Source organism: Hordeum vulgare, chromosome 7H (genome assembly GCF_904849725.1).
Source record: "Hordeum vulgare subsp. vulgare chromosome 7H, MorexV3_pseudomolecules_assembly, whole genome shotgun sequence".
Classification (NCBI taxonomy): Eukaryota; Viridiplantae; Streptophyta; class Magnoliopsida; order Poales; family Poaceae; genus Hordeum; species Hordeum vulgare.
Genome location: NC_058524.1, coordinates 253,292,508 through 253,300,593, shown reverse-complemented (window position 1 = coordinate 253,300,593; position 8,086 = coordinate 253,292,508).

Below are 8,086 nucleotides of genomic sequence, written 5' to 3'. Positions count from 1 at the left end.
CCTTTGCCGTCTGCCTGGGGGTCCTTTGCCGTCTGCGTGGGGGCACGGCGGACGGCAAACGGGACGGCGGTTGCCCCCACCCGATGCCTGCCCACCCCGCCCCTTTGCGTTTGCCTGGGGGTCCTTTGTCGTCTGCTTGGGGGCACGGAGGACGGCCAAGGGGCGGCCCACCAACCACCATCAGGCCAAGCTCCTCCTCCCACGTAGGCCCAGGCCCCTGCTCGAATCCACCCCATGCCTGACGTCCCTCCCACGCCGCCCCGACGTCCCTCCCCTCACCGCGCCGCCCCGACGTCCACAGGTGCAGCTCCTGCGCCGCCGCCTCTCCTCACTCGCCGCCTGCCCCCTGCGCCCCCTCTCCTCACTCGCCGCCGGCCCCATGCGCCGCCCCCTCTCCTTACTCGCCGCCGGCCCCCTGCGCCCCCTCCCTCACCGGTCGACCCCAACTCCGATAAGAATATATTTTTTTGAAATTTGATAGTTATTTTTTTCTATTTTTTCTGTTAAATTAGATAGTTATATTATTAGGTACTAGATAGAAAAAATAACTTAGAGGATAGTTATTTTAGGTAGAATAAAGTATATAGAAAAAAAATAGATAGAAAATAAAAAACATAGAAGATAATAATAGAAGAAAAAAACTAGAAGAAAAAAGAAGAAGAAGAAGTAGAAGAAGAAGAAGAAGAAGAAGAAGAAGTAGAAGAAGAAGAAGAAGAAGAAGAAAGAGGAGAGGAGGAGAAAGAGAAAAGAAAGAAGAAAAAGAAGAAGAAGAGGAGGAGGAGGAGAAAAAAAGGGAGAAGAATAATAAGAAGAAGATGATCAAGAAGAAGAAGAAGAAGAAGAAGAAAAAGAAGAGAGAGGAAAAGAAGAAAGGAGACGAAAAAAAAGGAACCCCGGCACCCCGGAACTGACCCTCGACCCCGGACCCCTAACGCCCGACGCCACTGACCCTCGACCCCCGACGCCACTGACCATCGACCCCCGACCCTCGATCCCCGAAGCCCGACGCCACTGAACCTCGACCCCCGACACCTGTTCGGCCTCTTGTTGACCGAAAAGACCCCAACCCCCGACGCCAGTGACCCTCGACCCCCAACGACACTGACCCTCGACCACCGACGCAACTAACCCCCGACGCCACCGACACCCGACACCACCGACCATCGACGCCACTAAGCCCCGACCCCCAAGACCTCTTCTGCCTACTGTTGAATGAGAAGGTGCATTTCGGCCTTCCAGAGGTCGACGGGGGTCATAGTTTTGTAAATTATGAGTTAGGCCACATATATTCCGATTATGTTAATTATAAAAACATCATATTTGTGTTGATCGTGTGAATTTCAAAGTGCAGTTGTTCGACAACCTCCACATGCGTTGGACGAGCTCCGCCCTTGTGTTTGTTGGTGAGCACAAATGACTTCTCCTACTAGCCCCTTAATTTGCTCTGTCCCGGTCTTCGTGCCGATGAAACTTGCTAGCTATAGGTTTCTTCAATCATCAGTATGCGTGACCAGTATGCGTCTCCCATTCGAAAGGGCGGCATCTATAAAAAGGCACTTCTTTGCATATTTATAACTGCCATCCTTTCGAATTGTCCAACATTATCCATGGACAGCCCGAGTATGTGTAGATTGTGTTCGTTTTCCCGTATGTTGTGCTCTCGATCCAATGAAGAATTTCGTCAGTGCCTCCATGTTGTTCTCCGGATACACATCCTCTCTGCTTATTGCCGAGACGTGTATCAGGAGAACAGTGGGGAGGTGCTGCCGAAATTCTGCATCGCATCTGGAGTAGAGCATGGGAAAACGAACCCAATCTACACATACTCGGGTGGGATTAGGACCTATGTTTACCTATTAGCGTGTAGGTTGCATGGACGTAATAAAACTGACAAACTTGATTAGTGTATGAATGTAGATGATGAATTATATATTTATTTCTTGTGCCCCCATAGGTAGCTAGGCAACATGAGTGATCGTGCTTGGATGTACACTTGTCACCCTAGTCAGAAAGACATGACCCATGAATGGTTAACAAAACCAGGGGGTTGTGAGAGCCGCATTTGCAAATGGCCAGCAAAAAACATGGTGCCCCTGTCCCAACTGCGACAACTAGAAAAAGCAGACAGAGTTTGAAATGGGTAAACACCTGCAGAAGTGGGGTTTTACGCCTAATTATACATTGTGGACTTTTCATGGTGAGTGTGACCAACGTGCCAGAGCTGAGGTGATTCGTCGTCGCACCGATGAGCATGGTACCGGGATTGAAGACATGGTGCAAGACTTTGATGATGCTCGGCATTCGGATGATGAGATGGAGGAATCTGCAAAGGACTTCTATGAAATGTTGGAGTCTTCAAAACATACTCTCCACGAGCAGACTTAGCTTTGTCAGCTAGATGCCATCATGCAAGTAATGGCTCTGAAGGCTCAATTCAACCTAGGCAGAGAATGCTACGACGCGATGATGACGATATTTGGACGCTTTCTACCCAAAGGCCATGTACTGCCTGCAAACCTGTACCAGTCAAAGAAAATCCTCCGTGTACTTAAGATGCCCTATGAGAAGATACATGCATGTGAGAATGGATGTGCCTTATTTAGGCGTGAGTATGCGGCCTTGAACTATTGCCCCATTTGCAATTCTTCCAGGTATATTGTGGTAGACAACAGTATGGGTGAGAAGAATCAGACCAAAATCCCCATTAGTGTTCTTCGGTATCTGCCAATCGTACCAAGACTTCAACGTCTTTTCATGGTCGAAGAGACGGCCAGACAGATGACATGGCACAAATTGGGCAAAACAACCGAACTAGATGCAGATGGGAACAAGATGCTGGTACACACTTCACATGATTTTGCGTGGAGGCACTTCGATGCATTACATAAGGATAAATCGAAAGATCCAAGGCAACCTGGAGTTGCCATTAGCATGGATGGGTTCAATGTGTATGGTATGACGGCACCACAATACAGTTGTTGGCTTGTATTTGTCATTCCACTAAATTTGCCACCCGGAGAGATTATGAAAAGAAAGAACATTTTCCTGACGTTGATAATTCCAGGGCCCAATTATCCGGGAAGAATATTAATGTGTACATGCAACCGCTTAAGGATGAGTTCAAGAAGCCTGGGATAATGGGATCAAGACCTACGACGCGGCTACCAAAACAAATTTCAAAATGCATGTGTGGTACATGTACTCGACGCATGATTATCCGGCGTTTGCACTATTCGCTGGCTGGTGTGTGCATGGAAGGTTCCCGTGCACCACATGCAAGACAGCTCTTCAATTCTGTTGGCTGCAGGCTGGTCGCAAGTATTCTTGCTTCGACAAGCATAGACAATTCCTGGATCCTGACCATAAGTTCAGAAAAGACAAGAAGAATTACATCAAAGGTAGAGTTGTCAAAAACACTGCACCAGCTGCGTTGACAGGCCAATAGACCCTTGATTAGTTAAACGCTCTCGAGCCTGATCCTTTGCGTCCAGGATACTTCAAAGGGTATAATACGAAACACGCCTGCACTCACAAGTCATGCTTATGGGATCTGCCTTACTTCAAAGTCCTCCTTTGCCCACACAACATCGACATGGTGCACACTGAAAAGAATATTGTGGAGGCCATTTTTGGTACATTGTTCGGCAAAGAGGGGAAGTCAAAAGATAATCCTAAGGCTAGAATCGACTTGCAGGCTCGATGTGATAGACCGTTGCAAAACTAGCGACAACGGAAAGGAAAGCAAAGCATAGCGAAGCCGAAGGCATGGTTCAATCTTGAAAGGCCAGCTATGAGGGAAATGCTATTGTGGGTGAAAATGCGGTCGATGTTCCCCGATGGGTATGCTGTGAATCAAAAGAGGGGAGCAAGTCTTGAGAAATTGAAAATATTTGGTCTCCAGAGTCATGATTGGCACATATGGATTGAGCGGGTAATGCTGGTGATGTTGCGTGGCTTTATCCCTGAGGATGAATGGCTAGTACTGGCAGAGCTGAGCTATTTCTTCCGTTCTCTTTGTGCGAAAGAACTATCGCCTAGCGTGCTAGATGAAATGGAAGAGTTGGCGCCGGAGTTGATCTGCAAATTAGAAAAGATCTTTCCACCGGGCTTCTTTAATCCAATGCAACATTTGATTTTCCATCTCCCGACCGAGGCAAGAATGGGGGGGGCCGTTCAAAATCGATGGTGCTACTCAACTGAGAGGATGCATAAGACGCTTCGAGCTAAGTGTAAAAATAAACGTAGAATTGAAGCATTGATGGCCGAGGCATTCATTACTGAGGAGGCGGCAAACTTCGTGACAGCACACTACAAAGCCAAAAATCATCATTTGCATAACCCGAAGCCTAGGTACAATGATGGCGATCCAAAAAAAAGTTCGATCCAACCTCAGCCTATTCAAAGGTAAGCTCGCACCATCCGGTGTTTCGAAAGGGAAGTCGTTGGATGTCGAAGAATGGCGGACCATTTCGTTGTGTATCTTCACCAACCTAACAGAAGTGCGGCCGTACATCGAGTAAGTTCTCGGTAATTTATTGTTTCGCAACTTATAATTGCTTTGAACTACTCTTATTCCTGGGTATTTGATATAGTCGATACGTCGCCGAATTCTCGGATGGAGCGGTCATCGAAAAGGATTCCATCGAAGAATATGAGCTTCTGGCAAAGCATGGAGGCGACTATCCAGGTTTCATCTCTTGGTTCAAACAAAGGGTAATTAATTACCATTAAGGGCCCATTTGATTTCTTGGTCTAATTTGCGGCTAATGTATCCATTCTTTTGTATTAAACTTGTAGGCTGATGCAGAGTGTATGGACGCCGTGTTGAGACAACGCGCTAATGGTTTTGACTATAAGGTTCGTTCATTTGACAAATACAACATCAACGGGTATCACTTTCGTACCTTTGGCAAAAAGCTATCTTTGCCCGACCTAAAGACTACAAATTGTTCTGTCGCTGATATCGGCGAAGGAGACACCGAGTATTATGGAAGAGTTGAAGCAATTTATGAACTTCTATTCTATGGTGAAAACCCACCGACCGTCGTAGTCTTCAAATGTTATTGGTTTGAGCCGAGGGAGACTAGAAGGAGTCATGAACATATAGGACTAGTAGAAATCAACCAAAACATCCACTTAGATGTTCCCGATGTCTATATTACGGCTCAACAGGCAACACAAGTTTTCTATCTACCGTGGGCCTGCCAAACTGATCCAAATCTCAAAGGTTGGGATGTCGTTTATGAAGTGCCACCACATTTTAGACCACCTACCCTCAATGAAGAGGATTACGAACCTCACATTAACCCAGCCACATATGAAGGAGAATTCTTCCAAGAAACACCTATGTCCAAGAAACGTTTCAAGAACTGCTCCACTTCACCCCAGAACATTGAAGTAGACAGCAATAATGAATCCGTCTTAACCCCTGAGCCCGAACAGGAAGAGCTGGAAGAAGAAGAGGTTACTGCTGCGGATGACCTGTCAGTTCTTGACTGATTACATAATGGTGGCCTTCCACATGTTCTTCATGATAGTGATGATGATGATGCATTTATTGATGATAGTGATGATCATGATGCATTTATTGACCCCGAAGCATATATAGACGAGCACGATTGTTATTAGTTCATGTCACGTATTCAACTATTATACTATATATAAATTTTGAGTTCATGTTAGGTATTCAATTTTATTTAGTCATGTTGGTATTTATGACGATGATACACTTAAATTATATAAATTTTATTACTCATGTTGGTATTTACGTTGTACTAATTTCATTTACACTTTGTCATGACAGGTATTGAAAGATGGTGGGAAAGGGTCAAAAGCACTCCGTGGCTCCTTCTTCGTCGGCGGGTGATGGGATGGGTACTTCCATTCCTGCCTTGCCTCTTCGGAGAGCGTTGCTCTCTACTCTGCAAGGAGTGCCCCACGTGAGAGGAGGTCGAGCCCCGCGAAGCCGAGAGGTACTAAAGGTACACGTTGTATTCATGTTGGTATTTATGTTGTACTCATGTTGTATGCATATTGGTATTTATATACATTTTATTACTCATGTTGGTATTTATGTTGTACTAAAGATACACGAGGCAGCGGGAGAGGTAGGGCGGTGGCTGCCACGCCTTCTGAGGTGGAGGCTACACGGTCTCCGCCACCACCCCAAGCTGATTCACCTGAGCACGGGACTTCTAGGGTGGATTCGTTTGAGGTGGAGGCTACACGGTCTCCGGTTCACGAGCCTCGGGTCGACGAGCCTCAGGTCGACGAGCCTTTGACCCACGAGACTCGTGTCCCAGAGGCTTCGTTCCAGGCGACTCCGGAGCAAAGCAGGGATGAGGGTACGTCCCCAGAGACCCAGTGGGATACCTGGGCTGAGCCAAGTAGCCATGCTGGTAGCGACGAGGAGCTGGGTGAGGGGGCTACCGTCTACCAGCGTGGTAGTTCGGGGCTCCCGCTTGTCCCGGCGACCACCGAGCAGAGGTGGTCAATTAGGCAAAATGGGGACAAGTAAGTTTATTTACTCTTATTTAACCTTTTGCCTTTGCGTTTTCTCAAATATCTAATGTTTTGGCTTTAATTTTTCATACTGTAGGGGTTGGATTGTTGCCAAGGGTGTCCGCAAGCCCAATAGTGTCCTTGGTGTGCTTTGCCGTAAAAACTTCCCAGGGTTTTTTACGTTGCCCGGTCGGGGGAGAGAGGTAGGAATGACCTGGGAGCACTACTTGGGTGCCCCGGCCCCGCCGGAGGTGGAGATCGACAGTGTTTTGTGCCACACGAGGGCTGACATGGTGATCCGACAGTTCTGGGTAATTTCTCCTTCACACAATTATAAATCAACCATAGCTAGTTATTGTACTAATCAGTGTTGTCTCGTTTGCAGACCTACTACAGGTGTGAGGAGGGATACGAGGAGGACGCGGCAAAGGTTATCGAAACCGAATGTCGCCGCCTACTTCAAAACGTTCGGCACGAGGCTTGGGTGCAGGCTGTTCGGGACTACTATGCCATGCGGCGTATTAGGATTGACAAGGTGAAGTGCCGTGATGCTAAGATGGAGAAGGAGCATTACATGAAGGTAATTACATATTATTAAGGCTTTGTAGTTAGTTTCCTTGATTTTGTTCTTATGCGCTCAAATTTCTCTTTATTAACTTAGGTGCCCCCGAGATGGTGTGTGGATAAGATGGATTGTTGGGAGGCCTTGATGGATCAGTGGTGCTCTGAAACGTGGGAGGCCAGCCACAATAACGCCAAGGAGAGGCGTGGCAAAATGGTTGGTGTGCCACACCATCAAGGGAATGTCAACTTAATCCAATTTGGTGAGAACTGGGTATGTGGTTGGCTTCATGCCTCATGCAATTCATTCTTCATGCTATCTTGAGCCCGTTACTAATACAATTTTCCTCTCTCTCTCTCTCTTTTAGGCGCGTCACAATAAGACAGAGGTGCCACAGATGTACGACCTGTATGCGATGGCCCATACTGCCTCGTACAAGAAGGTCAAGGCATTTTCTGAGTCTGACCTCGTGCATCCAGAAAACTTCACCAACATCTCCTCCCACCACAAGATCATGAAGTACACAGATCACGGGAAGGTGAGGAAAGGGGAGGACTTTAACCCGAGTGAGGGGCCTATTGATCCAGAGCTGGTGATGATAGCTGGCAACGGGAGGCCCCATGGCTCGATCGCCATTGGAGACGGCCTTATACGTTGTCTTAGCACTCTCCGACAGATAAAGGCATGCCAAACGAGCTCCTGTCCGGATATAACACGTCGTCCACTGCCAGTCGAGCTCGCCATCGAGTTTAGTTTAATTTACTCAACTATCTTTCCGCATTATGTTGTGTGTTGGAACCAATATGATTACATTGCTAACAATGAGTTGTGTTGCAGGCTGTTATTCAGAAAGAGAGAGAGGCAATGCAGGCAGCTATGGCGGAGAAGGATAAGGAGATGAGGGAGCTGGACGAGAGGACGACTGCATTAGTGGAGGCGGAGAGGGAACGGAATGATGCGTATAACAGGGCCATATACGATCTCTTCATGGTAAGTTTCTTCTTCATGTTATTTCAAATCTTG